General features: G+C 43.0%; 1 protein-coding gene and 1 long non-coding RNA gene across 4 annotated transcripts in view; one reads left to right on the top strand and one right to left on the bottom strand.

The window, feature by feature from the left end:
* Positions 1 to 7,018, bottom strand: part of TBL1X (transducin beta like 1 X-linked) — a 192,127-nt gene extending 185,109 nt beyond the window's left edge. For 2 of the 3 annotated variants that reach the window (XM_029079768.2, XM_007670365.3), the window contains exon 1: positions 5,420 to 5,595. The gene's annotated coding sequence lies outside the window, so the exon portion shown is untranslated. Of the gene's footprint in view, positions 1 to 5,419; positions 5,596 to 6,922 lie in introns of those variants that run through there. The other variant, XM_016228013.3, reaches the window with a different exon arrangement.
* The window catches only part of LOC103170847, a 217,440-nt gene that overhangs the window by 122 nt on the left and 199,759 nt on the right, over positions 1 to 17,559 (top strand). The window lies entirely within an intron of this gene.

The raw sequence follows: 17,559 nt of genomic DNA, 5'->3' as shown, positions 1-17,559 counted from the left end.
TTGCTTTCCTTTATAGCTTTTTAAGTAGTTGTCTAACTTGATTTTGACTCTTAAAAGGAGCTCATTCCTGCCCATCTCCACTCTCATGACTTTTGACTTTAGATCTTTCAGTGGTCCAAGTAGGCTCTCTTTGAAGGGTTTTCTAAGAGGGCCTTATGAAGAGGAGAAAGGCAAGTCTGATTTTTTTTTCTCAGTTACCAGAGTTCTAAAAGGGTTTGGCTTGTGAGGAATAGTGGTAAACAGAGTTTACAAGGTTGTTTTCATATGGTTTTTTGACTAAAATTGTGATTTTAAAAACATGCTGTGGGGAGAAATATATAGTTTACATGCTGTGGTAGGTGGTTTACACCATAAAAGAAAAGAATCCAAGATATCAGAAAAACAAATTTGGGATGTTTCTTCCCTCACACACCTTGAATCACTTCCTAACACTGGTTTCAACATCACATCCCCATATAAGTCAGATGTATATTTTTAGCAGGAATACTGCCAGGGAAATTTAAATCCAGAATTATAATAGTGATAGTCTTTTTGCCAAATGGTGACAGGGCTAGCCTCTTCAGGCTTGACCTCAAAATTTACCCATGGATGAGGCCAGATAAAATGCTCCTTTTGGCTTAGTCACTTATCAGTGACCTGCCAGGTTGTTAAAAAGGGGGATTGATTGGAGTTAATTAGAATCTTTACTAGCTCTCCTGGTCCTTATGACAGAAGAATGAAAGGTGGAAGTAATCATAGGGAAACATCAGCTGTGATGTGGCTCCACGTGACTTTTTTTTTTTCCCCTCGTGGTTGCCATTCTTCATGAAACACAGTGATGCATTCTGTTAATGAAGCTATTGAATATTCCAGAGCATTTGGTACCTACCCTGGTATGTAAGCACTAGTTGATATATATTTCCTACTATATTTCTTCCTCCTGTCTGAAGTTATCATCTATCTTACTTGCTAGAAAGTAAACTCTTACATGGCAGGGACGGTGTTGAACTCTCTTGAATTTCTCCAAATGCTTAGTTCAGTGGTCTGCACACAGTGGGTACTCAGTTATTACTAATGATTGAGCAAATCTGAAGTGAGATGCAAGGAAGCCACTGAATTCTACAAATGTAAACCTGGGAGGTGCTTCCATTGAGTTATGAAAACCCCAGATAATTGGATTATTTAGCACCTTTTACTAAAAAGCAAAGGTCTTACTCAAAGCTACTTGGTCTAGAATAACACTTTGCACAGAGTAACCAGTTAGTGAGTATTGGTGATGATGAAAATCTGGTCTTGATGGAACCCTGGGGTTTGGTATAGTTCTTCTTGTGCTGTTGTTGTTAATGGAATTCGCAAGAGAAACATTTTAAACTTATTCTCAATAGCTCCCTCTCTAGATTATTCTGGAAAAATGGAGGATAAACCTTCTATACCACAAACTTCAGATAATTTACCCCCCAGACATATCATTCTAATCAGTTTATAGCCCTTATTTAAATTCCCATTTAAACTGATACTGGAGCTACAGATGTTTACAAGGATAGAAACCAACTCTTGTGAAAATTATTCCTAAACCTATAAGTTAGGAGGGAAATAAAAAAAAAAACAAAAACAAACCAACAAACTATATTTCCAGAACTCCAGACAAGATATGTGTGTAAGGATCATGTCTACCAACTGTGGTATTGTATCAATTGATTGTATTTAACACTTACTGTCTGCAGAGCACTGAATCAAGTTTTTGGGAGAGTACACGATATAACAGAGTTGGAAGCCCTGTTTCCCGCCCACAGTTAGCTTACAGTTTAGAGGGGGAGGCAAATACTATAAAGAAATTAAATTACAGATATGTACTCAAGATTAGAGTACTCAACTTAGTATGTTTGTTTACAAATAACATTTTTTGTGTGTGCTCTCCCAATTGCTTAGTATAGTGCTCTGCTCACAATGCTCAGTCAATACCAATGATTGATTTCTTTGGCCACCATGGAGACTGTTAACCCTAACCCACAAGGAGCCCGAAACTGGGCTCCTTGACCCACAATCCCTACCTCTTCGCTTAAATACGTCATGGTCTTTGTCTTATACTGCTTTTGTGGTTTTATTATTTCCTCCTTCCTTATGTGTTGCCTCTCTCTTCCCTTGTTCTTTAGATTGTGAATACCCCAAGGGACAGGGACCCTGTTTAATTTTCACCTATGTACTTCCAGCACTTAATATAATCTGCACTAGAGGAATCCTGCCTACAATTGTATAGTACTGTACTTTCCCAAGCACTTAGTACAGGCCTCTGCATCAAATAAGTGTGTAATAAATAGATGACTACTACTATTTTTCACAACAATAGGTGGAGTAGCCAGATAACATCACCTTGAAATAGTGCTAAACATATTTTAATGTGAATATTTGGGGTTATTGAATTTAAATTGGTTTTTCTTCTAGTTTTTACTGAATTCTCATTGCTCTAGGCTTCTTCCTTCTCCCATTTGGACTGATTGCCCCTCATGGGTCAGAGATCAGATGGTATTTTTTTATCTGTGCTTAGTACAGTTTTTGGTACAATTGAAGTACTAAATCAAAATTAGTAAAATGCACAATAATGCAAAATCATCTGAAATTCTGGAACTTCATTTTGTGGTGAATGCAAAGTGGCCTAGTGGAAAGCGCACTGGCCTGGGAGTCAGAGGACCTGGGTTCTAATCTTGACTCTGCCACTTGTTTGCTCTATGACCTTGGACAAATCAGTTAACTTAAGCAGATAGAGAGAGGTTTCCTCATCTGTAAAATGGGGATTAAATATTACTGGGTGGACTGCGAGCCCTATGTGGGACAGGGGCTGTGTCCAATTTGATTTATATTGTGTCTACCCCAGTGTTTAAAACAGCACTTGGCACATACCGCTTAGAACAGTGCTTGGCACATAGTAAGTGCTTAACAAATAGCATTATTATCAAGTACAATTAATTGGAGGGGAGCAAGGGAGGTGCGAAGTATAGAAAAAAAGATGAGGGATTAATCTCAATCAATGGTACTTAGTGAATGCTTCTTACTATGTGCAGAGCACTGTACTTATCATTTGGGAGAGTACAAAACAGATGCTAGACACATTCCCTGCCCACAGTGATCTTAGATCATCTTCTTCCTTCTTACCCTGTGTAGTAAAATAGCCAAGGCTGACCCATCATACCAAAAGGCAGTAGCAGTGGGCCTGAAAAATACCCATAAAATCATCTATTTACTAGAGTAAGAATTTCACATTTTTATATGGCACTGGAGAGGAACACAAGTATGGTTGTAAGCTAAAGATTTAGAAGATTTTCAAGTTGTTGGGCCTCCCAGAAGGGCAGTTTATTTCCAACACTCCCTTCCCATTGTATCCTGACATAAACACTTAAACGGTACAAATCTGGGCCTGTTAGCTGATGAGGTACTGGACATATTTGACACTGATGTTATCATTAGGCCCCAGAATGAAAAGAACCGAAGCAAAGTTCAAGACACTTCCTGTGTTTGCCGCACACGTGTTTGGGGTAGTCAACCTTATGCGTGTGCAGTGTCTAATGTAAAGGCTAATGGCCCAAACAATTGAGATTTATTATTACATCTAAGCATCAGGAGGGCTCTACAGAAATGACCCAATTCTGACTCCCTGCTGGATTACGTATATCGAGAAAACTCTCATCTCTAGTACTAATTCTGTAAGCTTTAGTAGTTTCACACACCATCCATTTTGTTCAAAATTCAATCTCAGAATGATTTGATAGCAACTTTGGGGGGAAAAAAACATTTTTTTTTTCTGAGGGTTAATTCACATGGCTGGAGCCCAAAGATTTCTTCTTCCCTCCACCTCCTCCTTGCCTATTAGCTGAGCCCCTCCCCCTTCCACATTAAAAGTGAGCTGTACAGTATGCCAGGAGAGAAAAATATCCCACAGTAATGAAAAAAAAATCTTGTGTGGACTCAGACAAGAAAAATATCTTTCTCCAAATGAACCAGATATTTCCTGTTCAATCTCATTATCTATTTGAAAAGGAAATAATGCCTTGCATGTCTAACTTTCCAAATTTTCACCAGCCCTGTATGCCTCTGAGAATAAAACATACAATTAAACAGGTCTAGGGTCATCAGCTTGACAAGCCATTGCACTCGTATATGAAATCAAACCGTTCTAAACCAACCAAAATATCAGACCAACCGCTGATTTTAAAGCAGTACAAAGAAGGCAAGTGGAAAAATAACCAATAAAGGGCTGAACTGTTGGGAAGTGGAGGTTCACACCTCTTGCAGAGAGCATTAGGCATCTGTTAGGCACACGCTGCTGAGGGACTTTTGGCCTTTATATTTGGGAGGGGACAGATAATATGGGATCCAAGGAGTCTCTCTACACACCAAGAATACATGCAACAGGTCTGTAATTTTGTTGTCTTGCAAACATGGCAGCATTGTGCACCCACTTGAATAAAAGCCACAGTCCATTTCATAACGTCAACACTGTTACACTGGTTTAAGAAGGTGGGGGGAGGGGATGAGAGTAGCTTTTAAGTTACTTGACAGGATAGCACTTTGTCGTTCCAAGATGTGTGTACACACACAGACCCACACACACATCCACCCACCCCTAACTTATTTAACTATTAGGAGTGTAACTCAGATCATTGTTTTAGAGTGTAATTCCAGACCTTGCTGTAGCTAATACTGTAGTTGAATGAGATCTCCCCTTCCCCCCTCCCCGCCTCTGGGCTGGTGGAAATTCCACACCATCTGCAATGTGAATCCTTTTATATTTAGCAGTTTTTCCAGTTAAAAAATACAGGATCCACAGGCAGGGGGATTATTCCCAAAACACTTTGGCAAACTTCTTCACCTTCCCCTTGGGCATAAAATATTATTATTATTGTTATAATTATTTTTAAGAAAAGCAATCCCATCTGGCCATCAATTCAGAACAGCACTTTTGAAACTGCCCCATTTGTTATTGTCCTGCCTTAAAAAAAATTCAACATGGTCTTCCAACCTCTGAAACACAATAACAACAATAATAATCCTTTCCCTCGAGAAAGCAGGTACTCCCACGTTTCTCCAAATTAAAACAACCCACACCCCCACACCCATACACAAACACATTCACACTACCCCAAACACTCAGCAAAATGTGGGTAAATCCTACAAGAAACGACCAACAGCAAAGCCCAGGTCCAAAAACAAATTGAGAGGGAATAAAACAACCGAAAGACAGAGCCAGGGGAAGTTTGTTGATTGCAATGAAAAATATGGCAAAGGAGAGCCAGTTGATGAGGAAATTACAATTCACACAGAGCACTCCCCCCAACACATACACACACACACACACACACACACACACACTCACTCCACCTCCCCTTCCCCTCCCCCCTCCCCCCAAAAAGGTCTAAATGATGAATAATCCGCCCTCCAAACTCACCTCACTCAACGTATATTAAAGGCACAGCTTTCACTCTTGGAAAACAGCAGGGAAAAAGCCTCAACTTGGGTCGGAAGCAACACACAGACTTTTCTTTCACTTGCTGTACATGGTGCAACTCTTCTTTTCCAAGGTCCCAGCAAGCGTTAAAGGAGACTGTAAATCCCAACCCCCACTCCTCCCTCCCCCTCCTCCTCTTCCTCCTCCTCCTCCTTCCCAGCACACCAACAAAAATCAAAAGGAAGTCCCAGAGAGTGAGAAGAGGAAAATGGAAAGTTTTGGGTGCGGAATGGCGGTCAGGGAGGTGCTGCACACTAGTTCATTAGCAGAGTTAGTGTTTGGAGAGTATGTGTGTGCAAGAGAGAGAATGTGTGTGTGTTTGAGACAGAGACAGAAGCAGCCAGCAGCTTTAGGAGAAAGAGAGACAAGAGAGATCCACACTGAGACTGAAACAGAGACAGTCAGTGACCTCCTAGGGGGAAAAAAAAAAAAGCCAAGCACACCGACCTGAGCTGGTAGAGAGAAAAAAAAAAACCCAACAAAAACACCCTCATTTCTTTTTACTCTCCCCCTCCCCCCACCCCACCCCAACTCCCTCCAAAATCTTACCCTTCCCCCACCCACGCCGGGAAAAGGGAGGAAAAAAGAAAAACACACCCAACTAAAAAAAAAAAAAATTGCACACAGACACACAACTTAAGCAACAACTAGATGTTTTCGCTGCCCTCAGAAAAAAGATCTCCAGTGCCCCAACGTAACCCCCATTTAAACCACATCTTAGGGATTTTTCTTGCTAAAATTATTTTGCTGGCACATTAAAAAAAAATAAATAAAATCTCCCCCTCCCCCTCCCTGGAAAGGTTCAAATCTAAGCACCGTCGTTTTGCACATTTAACAAATCAGCCCTGTATACAAGCACTAGTCTCTGTGTGTGTGTGTGTGTCTGTGCATAAATGTAACCATAAACATATACAAGAGCTTATTTTGTTTCTTTAAGGTCGAGAAAACCAGCCCCAGACACTCGTTCATCTGCCAAGTTTCAGAGAGCAGGCATTTGCAAACATTTCTATTTTTTTAATAGAATGCTCTAACTCCAAAATTTTAAATATTTCTTCCCCTCCCCCTTCTAGAACCCATGTGGCACTTACCTAGCACTCATTAGTTAGATCCATTTAGACAAATATTCGAGAACAACCTTGGATTTTTTCCCCCAGCCCCCACCCCCCGAAACAACACCCATAATAAATTTCCTGTACAGTATGATCCCAGCTTTCAAATCCCAATATTGTAATTTAAACACCGCCTCCTTGATCTGTTTGAATATAAAAGCGATCCTGGGGGGGGGGGGGGGTTGGTTTTCTTTGTTTTTTTTTCTTAATAAGGAAGGAGTCACTTATCAAACAAGGCAAAATGAAGTTGCAATAGAGATTATTATCAAGCATGAGTGATGTAAAATTATTGTTCCTATGCCACCATTAGAGCACATCAAAAATATAGACTTACACAGTCTCCATAATTGTGAATCAGCAGAATGGACTTTATTATCTATCAGTTGCGATTCAAAACCCCCAAAAGGGTTTGTTGATGTTCTCTTTGCCTTGAACCTGCCCTTCCTTCCTTATTTGTTCCCTGGATTTCTACAGATGGGTAGTGAGGTATTAGATTCAATCGAAAAAAGAAGGGAGCGATACAAAACCAAGGCAAGTAAATGATGCAACACTGCCCTGGTTACATGTGCTTTCCTTCCCCCACGCTCTTGCTGGTGGGAGTGCTGTGTTTTTTCCGCCTGTAGGGTCACATTGTGGTTGATTGATTCTCCTTTCGCCTTGCTCAGTCATTCAGATTTGGAAAGTAAATAACAAGTTGACATCATTACAGCTCTCTGCATTACTGTGACACATTCCTCTGGTACCACATACTCTGTAATAGCTGCGCAGTCCAACCTTCACTACCCACCCCCCAACCCCCTCGGCCCCCTGGTCCCTCATCTCAGGCCCAGGAACACCGGATTTTCTAGTTGTTGTGGCTCAGGAGAAAGCCTCGCAAACAACTCACCTCTCTGCCGCCTCTCCTTGGGTCGGGGGGTCCAGTGATTTTAAGATCCCCACAAAGGGGTGGAAACTGAAACCCAAATGAAATTTTCGGTCTGCCTCTCCAGGAGTTGCAGCTTGTGCCATTTAGTACCCCAGTTAAAACACAGAATTCAGCATCCAGCGTGACTTTTCATTAATGCATCTTTAAGTGAGGGATCATGGACAGCTTCACTCTTTCATAGAAGTGGGGTGACGGGGCTCTGGCTGTTGGAGAGGCCATCTAATCACTCCCCCTACATGCTAAAAGGATTGCAATCCAATAATCCCAAAAATATAGCAGTGTATCCTCCGGACCGTAGCTGTCTCTCTTCCTACTGCCTGCCCGAAAACCAGAAGCAGGAAAAATGGTGTGCAGAGGCCCCGGAACAGAGCTGTTGGTCTCCTCGAAGGATAATGCTTCCATAAATCTGTATTTTTACTTCTCCATCGATCCGAATCCCCCTCTAGACTCTAAGTTCTTTGAGGTCAGGGAGCCGGGTCTCCCGTTCTGTTGTACTCTCTCTGAAGTTCTTAATACAGTGCTCTGCACAGAGTAAGAGCTCAATTAATACCACTGATTTTTTTTTAAAGCTTCCTACTACCATTATGTGGCAGGAATTATTATGCTCAGATGAGGAAATTGAGACCCAGTGGTTAAGGGACTTTGCTCGGCACCACACAGCGAAGCTGTGGCAGAACTAGAAATCAAGTCTCTGGACTCCAGAACTTTCCTCTTTCCAGTAGGCCAGCCTAGAAGGCCGTAGTCATGGAAACATGACTACTGTCAACATGACAGGAGGACAACCATCCCTAGAATTTATGTAGATATCAATTTACAAACCCTACTCCTGAAGCACTCTTTGACCTATCTTTTTTCTCATCATAAGCCGCTGAATCCCTTTTCCTCCAAATGGTAAATAGTCGAGTCTCCCCGTTAGATGGTAACCCCTTTGAGTCGTGTAAGTCGTATTTATTAAGTGCCTACTGTGTACAAATCAACCTAAGCCCTAGGAAGATATTCCTGATTGAGAATTATACAAAAGACTCACAGTCGGTTGTGGGGAGGGGTGGTGACACACATACACGGAAAGATGAAAATAGAAGGGACCCTGCTGATGACTGGAAGGGTTTCGGGGCCTTTCTAGCCACAACTTCCCAACAGAATGGAGCCAGGCCTCATGCTACCAGGGTTTGAGTCCTTCCTAGGTTGGAACAGGTGTTGATGGAGGGATGATGCTGTGTCTTTTACCTCCTGAGCGTTTAGAACACTGCTCTGTACACAAGAGGCACTCAAAACATAGCACTGAGGCTAAAATATGTCATGGGTGCTACCTAAGTATCCCTGATGTGCCTCCAGGAAGGCAGATGGACCGCAAATCTGGAATCGTAGAGGCTTTCAGAGGCCTCCTATTGTGAAGAATGGCTCCATTGGTTCTGGAACAATCACCTGGCTGTTCCAAAGATAAATAGTAAGCATTTTCTATGTGTTAAGTGCTGAGGTAGCTAGATCAGATTGGACACGGTTCCTGTCCCACCTGGGGCTGCCCATCTATTTTAATCTCCTTTTCATAGGTGAGGAAACCAAGGCTCTGAGAGGTTAAGAGACTTGCCCGATGCCACTCGGCAGGCCAGGGGCAGCCCTGAGATAAAAGCTGAGGTCTCCCGACTCCCACTCGTGTGCTTTTTCTGTTACAACATGCTGCCTCCCTCCAATTATAGTTGTACCCTTGCCTAAATGTCTCATACCGAATTTTCCTTTCTCTTGTCCCCAGGAGAAGCAGAGAACAGCTGCTCTAATGAGTCCTAGAAATTTGTATTTAAATACTTTGCTGATGTGAATTTATTTCACAATATCCCTGCAAAGAAAGTAGAGCAAGCATTTTCTCTCAGTAGTGAAGGGGGCAGAGGTATAGAGGTTAAATGATTTGCCCACGATAATTAGCAGAGTCTAGAAGAGAAGGCAGGTCTCCTGACTCCCATTAAAATGCTGTTTTCACTGGACCAGCCATGAAAATAAGCACTGGCCCATGTCACCGAGGCCTAAAGGAATTCAGTAAGGGTTTAAATTAAGCATAGGCCTAATGAGATATTTAATAAACTCTTCCTGTCCTTTTCTATTCCCTTTTAGTTTGATTTTCCTGGGAACTTACTTGTGGCAGGGACAGAGTATTCACTGGCCAGAGTCTTAAGGTGGTGTTGCTCTGTACTTGAGCCCACAGAAATAGTATTTATCAAGTGCTTATTCTGTGCAGAGCACTGTACTAAGCAGTGGGAAAGACCTTAAGCACTTTTTTATATTATTTAAGAGTTTACTATGCATCAAATACTCTTCTAGGCGCTGGAGTAGATGGGGCTGTGTCCAACCTAATTAACTTCTGTCCTGCATGGGGCTCAGAGCTAAGTAGGATGGAGAACTGGAGAACCGAGGCTCAGAGAAGTTAAATGACTTGTTCAAAGACACACAGCAAGGGTTTGGCAGAGCCAAGATTAGAACCCAGGCCCTCTGACTCCCAGTCTGTGCTCTTTCCACTAGACCCTGCAGCTTCTCACCCAACTCCCAACGCCTCCAGCACTTATATTCATTCACATCTTTAGACTCTGCTGCTTCCTCTATTTATAATTTCTTTTCTGTCTCCTACTAGACAGTAAACTTCTTGAGGGCAGGGATCATATGTGTCAACTCTGGTGTATCATTTTCCAGTGGGTTTAGTACAGTATTCTGCACATTTATTGAGTAAGCACTCGATAAATACCATGGATTGACAGTATAAGAAAATGTAAAGAGTAAGTGGAGAAGCAGTAGCAGTGGAAAAGTGCACATTTTTCTGACCAAGGAGATAGGGAAGACTGATGATTTTCAAATCATGAAACTGGGCTATGAATGCAGCTCATTCATTTAGGTTTTTATGCGTAAAGACAGGAGACGTACATCTGACCCAGATTACGCTCCGTTCTTCCATCTCTGTTACAAAGTAAAGGAGGATTCCTTACCACTTACTCAGCCTTGACACCCTCCAAAGGCAAACAAACAAAGGTCCCATTCGCCACACTGGTTGGAGATATTTTGAGAGACCCACGGAGTGAAAGCGCTTGGCAATAAATCACTTCTTGGCTTTCATAAACTAATGTCCTAAATAGTCACAAAGGGCTCTAGTAGTATCTCCCCCTCTAGATTATGAACTCCTTGAGGGTAGGGATCGGGTCTACTCACCCTGTTGCACTCTGCCAAGTGCTTGGTACAGTGCTTGGCATCGAGGAAGCATTCAGTAAATATTAATCTTAACGTTGACGGTATCTATTAAGCACCTACTATGTGTCAGACTGTTCCAGGCCCTGGAGTAGTTGCAGACTAATCAGGTTGGACACAGTCCCTGTCCCAGATGGATTGACTTATTGAATAGTGGAAATTGCTGAATATTGTTTCATATTAATCATTTTCTCCCATCCAACCCGAGACAGATTATCTTAATATACCCCACACCTCTATAGACTTAACCCTTTGCCTCTTAACCCTTTCATAGCCTCTTCATAAGAAGCAGCATGGCTTAGTGGAAAGAGCATGAACCTGGAGTCAGAAGACCGGGGTTCTAATTCTAATTTGCCTGCTGTGTGACTTTGGGCAAGTTACTTAACTTCTCTGTGCTTCAGTTACCTCATGTAAAAAATGGGTATTGAGACTGAGCTCCATTTGGTGACGGGGACCGTGTCCAAACCAATTAGCCTGTATCTACCTCAGTGCTTAATACAGTGTCTGGCACATAGTAATTGCTTAAAAGAAAACATGAAAAGTTTTTTTGCTTTTTTTTTTTAACAATCACTTCTCATCTACAAAGCCTTATTAAAAGCACAATGCCTCCCAAAGACCTTCCAACTAAGCCCCCATTTCTTCTTCTACTCCCTTCTGTATTGCTTTTGCATTTGGATTTGAACCTTTTATTTCACCCCTCCCTCAGTACCACAGCATTTAAGTGCATATCTGTAATTTATTCATATGAATGTCTGCCTCCCGTCTAGACTGTAAGCTCACAGGGAACCAACTCCATTACAGTGTACTCTCCCAAGTGCTTAGTGTAGTGCTCTGCACACAGCAAGTGCTCAATAAGTATCACTGATTGATTTATCTCAAGTGTCCACTTGGATTCTAAGAACTCTGTGTTCTTCATCTGGTAAGAACTAGGTAAGTGGAAAGAAAGAAAATGCACCCAGAGCTCACAATACAGGTAGTTTAGAATGTTTTCCAAGTGTTCATTTTCATTTGGGTCAGCTTATGTGAATATGAATCAAGCCAAATAGAGGGTAAGCAGAAAAAAAACAGAGGCCATAGATATGGAAGATTAAGGAGGCACCAGTTCAGAGAGGCAGCATCCCTTTTTAGTGGGAAGAGCACAGGCTTGGGAGTCGCAGGTCGTGGGTTCTAATCCCAGCTCTGCCACTTGTCAGCTGTGGGGAAATCACTTCACTTCTCTGTACCTCTGTTACCTCATCTGTAAAATGGGAATTAAGACTGTGAGCCCCACATGGGACAACCTCATTACCTTGTATCTATCCCAGTGCTTAGAACAGTGCTTGGCACATAGTAACTGCTTAGCAAATATTATTATTATTATTATTGTTAGCAGAAAAATCTGGGTGGTGGATGGCAGACTGAATGAAGATTGGCACAGCAGTTCAGTGCCTGAGTGTCAGAGATCTAGCCTCCCCCAGGAATAATAACACTGACATTGGTTAATCGCTTACTCTGTGCCAAGCACTGGGCAGATAGAAGATAATCAGGAAGGACATGGTTCCTGTCCCAATTGGGACTCAGAGCGTAAAGGAAAGGGAGAACAGATATTTCATCCCCATTTCACAGATGAGGAAACTGATGCACCGTGAAGTTATGTGATGTTCAAGGTCAGACAGCAGGCTAATGGTGGAGCTGGAATTGGATCGCCTTTTCTCTGAATTTCAGGCCCAGGCTCTCTCCACCAGCCACTGTGCTTCTCCTCTTGGTTTACTTAAGATCACTAGCTGATGCAGGTCAAAGTGCAATGCGAAGACTGGTTCCATGTGTTTCCCTCTGGGCAGGCCTGGGCTTGGTTCAAACACAGACCAGTTTGGCAGCTTCACCACTACTGCACAGGGGAAAAAGCTTTACTTCCTTTTTTTTTTTTTTAAATGGTATTTATGTGCTTACTATGTGCCAGCCACTGAACTAAGCACTAGGGTAGATACAAGCTAATTAGATTGGACACAGTCCATGTCCCACGTGGGACTCACACTGTTAATCCCCGTTCTTCACAAGAAGGAACTGAGACAGAGAAGTTAAATGACTTGCTCAAAGTCGATCAGCAGACCAGTGGCAGAGCCAGGATTAAAACACAGGTCTTTTGACTCCCAGGCCTGTGCTGCTTTTACTAGATCAAGCTAATTCTCCAAAAACTTCCTTTAAGAGTGGACAGCATATCAATAATCCAAAATAGGCATTTTGACAAAATCTTAATCTTATGAGGAAAAAATAATGTTGGTATTTAAGTGCTTACTATGTGCAGAGCACTGTTCTAAGCGCTGGGGTCGACACAGGGGAATCAGGTTGTCCCACGTGGGGCTCACAGTCTTAATCCCCATTTTACAGATGAGGGAACTGAGGCACAAAGAAGTGAAGTGACTTGCCCACAGTCACACAGCTGACTAGTGGCAGAGCTGGGATTCAAACCCATGACCTCTGACTCCAAAGCCCGTACTCTTTCCACTGAGCCACGCTGCTTCTCAATTCTTACTGTAGCAATAATAATATGGCTTTGTGGAAAATGCAGGGGACTTGGACTCAGGTCATGTGGGTCTCATCCTGCCTCTACCACTTGCCTAGGGCAAGTAACTTGACTTTTTTGCCTCAGTTTCTTAATCTGTAAAATGGGGATATCATTCCTGTTTTCACTGCCTCTTCGACTGGGTGAGCTCCAGTGTAGGCCAGAGCTTCTCAGTAGGCCAAACTGATTCTCTTTCCCTCTTCAAAACCTTACTTAAAAATCACCTCCTCCAAGAGGCCTTCCCAGACTGAGCTCCTCTTCCCCCTCTACTCCCTCTGCCATCCCCCCTTTACCTCTCCGCAGCTAAAGCCTCATTTTCCCCTTTTCCCTCTGCTCCTCCACCTTTCCCTTCCCATCCCCACAGCACTGTACTCGTCCGCTCAACTGTATATATTTTCGTTACCCTATTTATTTTGTTAATGAATTGTACATCGCCTCGATTCTATTTAGTTGCCATTGTTTTTACGAGATGTTCTTCCCCTTGACGCTGTTTATTGCCATTGTTCTTGTCCGTCCGTCTCCCCCGATTAGACTGTAAGCCTGTCAAACGGCAGGGACTGTCTCTATCTGTTGCCGACTTGTTCATCCCAAGCGCTTAGTACAGTGCTCTGCACATAGTAAGCGCTCAATAAATACTATTGAATAAATGAAAGCTTGGGTCTGATCAGTTGATCTTGCATCTCCTGTGCTCAGGGCAGGGCTTGGTGTATAATAAGCACCTTGTAAGACCATTATTATTGTTATTGCTATTATTCTCTGTTCTTGTTGCTATCCACCCACAGTCCCTGCAGACCAGAGGGATGAGAATTATTAGCCTATATGATAAACATAAAATGTGGTTCAGAGAGGTTAAGGGCTTTGTCTTGAGCATCAGGAAGTGCAAGGTCCTACTCTAAGAATAAATTCCTTAGGGCAGTGTCTCAGGGTAGCGCCCATCTCCTTGGAGATAAGAAATAATATCTCAGCACTTCCCCTTGTGGGTGGGTCAGCCTCAGAATGAACGTCGGAGGGCTTGGAACAGAGTATCCTCCCACTGAGAAGATTGGATTTGCCCTCCATTTTGCTTATCAAGCAATCTTATTTATGGAGTGCTTACTATGTGCAGAGCACCCTACTAAGCACTTGGAAGAGTACACAACAACAGAATTAGCAGAAAGGTTCCCTGCCTATAAAGAGTTTACAATCTAGAGGGGAAGACAGAGAGATAGGTTGGATAAGAAATTCTCTCTGATGTCAAGGTTTAGAGAAGCAGCGTGGTTCAGTGGAAAGAACCTGGGCTTGGGAGTTAGAGGTGGTCAGTTCTAATCCCGGATTTGCTGCTTGCCAGCTGTATGACTTTGGGCAAGTCACTTCACTTCTCTGTGCCTCTGTTACTTCATCTGTAAAATGGGGATTTAAACTATGAGCCCCCATTTGGGACAATCTAATCACCCTGTATCCCCAGTGCTTAGAACAGTGTTTTGCACATAGTAATCACTTAAATGCCACCATTATTACTATTATTAGATGTTCCTGTGTGTAGGGAGGCATTTGTTTAGTGGGGTCCCAGAAGGTGATCTCTGAATCAAGTTGTGGACCTTGACTGCATGTGATGGGGAAGTCTGAGCATATTCTTACGAGGGCCTTTTTTATAAAAAAAAAAAATAATAATTATGGTATTAAGTGCTTCTAAGTGCTAGGGTAGATAGAAGATAAACAGGTTATCCTGAGCGGGGCTCAGAGCCTTAATTCCTATTTTTCAGATGAGGTAACTGAGGCACAGAGAAGCTGAGTGACTTGCCCAAGGGCACACAGCAGATAAGTGACGGAGCTGAGATTAGAACCCAGGTCCTCTAACTCTTAAGCCTGTTCTCTTGCCACTAGGCCATCCTCCAAACTGACTCTTGATTGATTGCATTAGGGAGCAGGACAGCAACCTCCACAGAAAGACACTGCTGTCACGACACAAGGCGATTTTATACGACTCACAAATCAGACGAGTTACCACAGTTGGGTTATAAGAGAAGCAGCGAGGGCAAACTGAAAGAGCACAGGCTTGGGAGTCAGAGGATCTGGGTTCTAGTCCTGGCTCTGCCGCTTGTCAGTTAGGTCACCTTGGGCAAGTTATTTAACTTAGCTGTGCCTCAGTTACCTCATCTGTAAAAAGGGGATTAAAACTGTGAAACCCGTGCGAGACAGGGACTCTGTCCAAACTGATGACCTTTATAGCTACTCCAGTGCTTAGTGACTGGCACATAGTGTTTAAATATTGTTAAAAGGAGTTCAAAGAAGGAAAACCTTGTCAACAGACACAGCTCCTTATTGAGGTACCACAACTGGAAAATGCCCACAGGATTCTGAGAATTCTCAATCAAATAATGGTATTTGGTGAGCATCTACTGTGTGCAGATGATTGTACTGAGCACATGGTATTGATTGAGTGCTTACTGTGCAAAAGATACTTTATAAATGCTTGGGGGAATGCGATACCGTTGGTAGACAGGATCCCCGCTCTTGAAGAGTTTACTGTCTAGAAGGGGGAGCTAGACATTGATATCAAACTACATATAGGAGAAGCAACATGTAAGCGTTTACTTTGTGCCAACTGCTGGAAAAATATAAGAAAATCAGGTCAGGTGTAGTTCGGATCCCACATGGGGATAGCAGGCTACATAAATTCTGGGGGAGTAATGGAGTAAGTGGACACAATCACTGCCCTCAAGGAATTAACAATCCAGCAGGGGTAAGGGATAGGAGCCTCTCAGACTGTTCTCCAAATTAAACAATGAGAGGAAGAAGGAGATTGTCACAGTCCCCCCCACTTCTAGACTGTGAGCCCGTTATTTGGTAGGGATTGTCTCTTTCTGTTGCTGAATTTTACTTTCCAAGCACTCAGTACAGTGCTCTGCCCACAGTAAGTGCTCAATAAATACGAATAAATGAATGAATGAATGAACAATGTCAGTGTGTCACTTTGCAGGTCCAAAGGAGTCTGGAGTTGAATGAACTAAACAGGCTATTTTTTTGCCACTGTTCAAGCTCTTTCACTGACTCTAACACCTGGCCTTGCCCTTGGCTGTTATATTCAGCTCCCAGCTTTCAGTATGAGACATCTCTGTATCATCCTTTACGTCACCGAGGAGGGTAGAATCCCCAACCGTGACATTTTAAGGCTCATTCTCACCACAGATTGCTGCTCAGTGGCTTGGAACCACGAACCCAACTCAGGTTTGGTTTGCTCGTATAATGAAAGTTGAATGGAGGGGCTCTGCACACGAGGAGTAGAACAAACTCAACGTGGAAACAGTGAAACAAAACTCACGGCAACGTCACTGAAATCTGCCATAGACGGATATGTCTCTAGGGAGAGAGGGAGAACAAGCACCCGTAGACTGGGCTAGAACTAGTTTCGTTTGATTTAGGATTTTTTTTTAAAAGATGTTAGAATTCAGCTGAGGGAGAGGAAGAGTTTGGCTCTAAATGTCCTCTCCTCCCTCTTTGACTGGCTTCATTCCTTGCCTCACCTCCCTCCTTTGGCCTTTACTAGAGAAGCTGCAGACCCTATTACTTGAGCCCAATGCAGGGCTCCTGATTTCCTCTTGGTGGCAGCTGTGCCAGAGGGGAGACAGGTTGGAGGTCAAGCCTGACAATCACCAACACTAATTCCTGAGGCTCCCTGCCTGGGATTCAAGGATGGGAGCCACAATGTCCCTGTCTGAGGCGTAAAGCCCTGAAAGATGCTGGGAGTGCCAGTCGCCGAGCCTAAAAAAAGTCCCATAACCTTGTCATCACCCCAGTCTTCTAAGCACCTGTCACACTTTTAACTGTCTTTGCCAGCCTGTCAGATTCCACAGGGAATTCCGCCCAGAATTCCACACTTCCTCTCCCAGCTTCACGGTTTTTCTCCCCTCCTTCCAGCAGACGACTCATGCAATCTCCAAACCGACACCTGCTATTTCTCCTCTGCTCTGGAGCAGCTGTGGAGGAGCTTTCAATATCGATATTGTAGGGTCAAAACAAGGAGGGCCACCTTTTATGGGTAGGATCTGTTCCTAGGTGATCGTAAGAGAAACCTCCTAAGCGAGTTTTCCCATGTTTCAGCTCATCGGGGTTTTTGGGAGCTTAAATCAATATTGCCAGGTTTTATGAAGCAAATGGAAAAAATAAATACTGCGTTTAATGATAGTGGTAGAAATGGGAATAGACTTTAAGGAAAGGTGGAGTTGGGAGGCTAGCATTTCAAATCCCTATCCACCATGATAATGCTTTGTGTACAGCAGGGAGGCTGCTTTTTGGGAAC

The sequence above is a fragment of the Ornithorhynchus anatinus genome, chromosome 15 (genome assembly GCF_004115215.2).
Source record: "Ornithorhynchus anatinus isolate Pmale09 chromosome 15, mOrnAna1.pri.v4, whole genome shotgun sequence".
In the NCBI taxonomy this organism is placed as follows: Eukaryota; Metazoa; Chordata; class Mammalia; order Monotremata; family Ornithorhynchidae; genus Ornithorhynchus; species Ornithorhynchus anatinus.
This window is presented reverse-complemented; position numbering and strand designations above follow the sequence as displayed.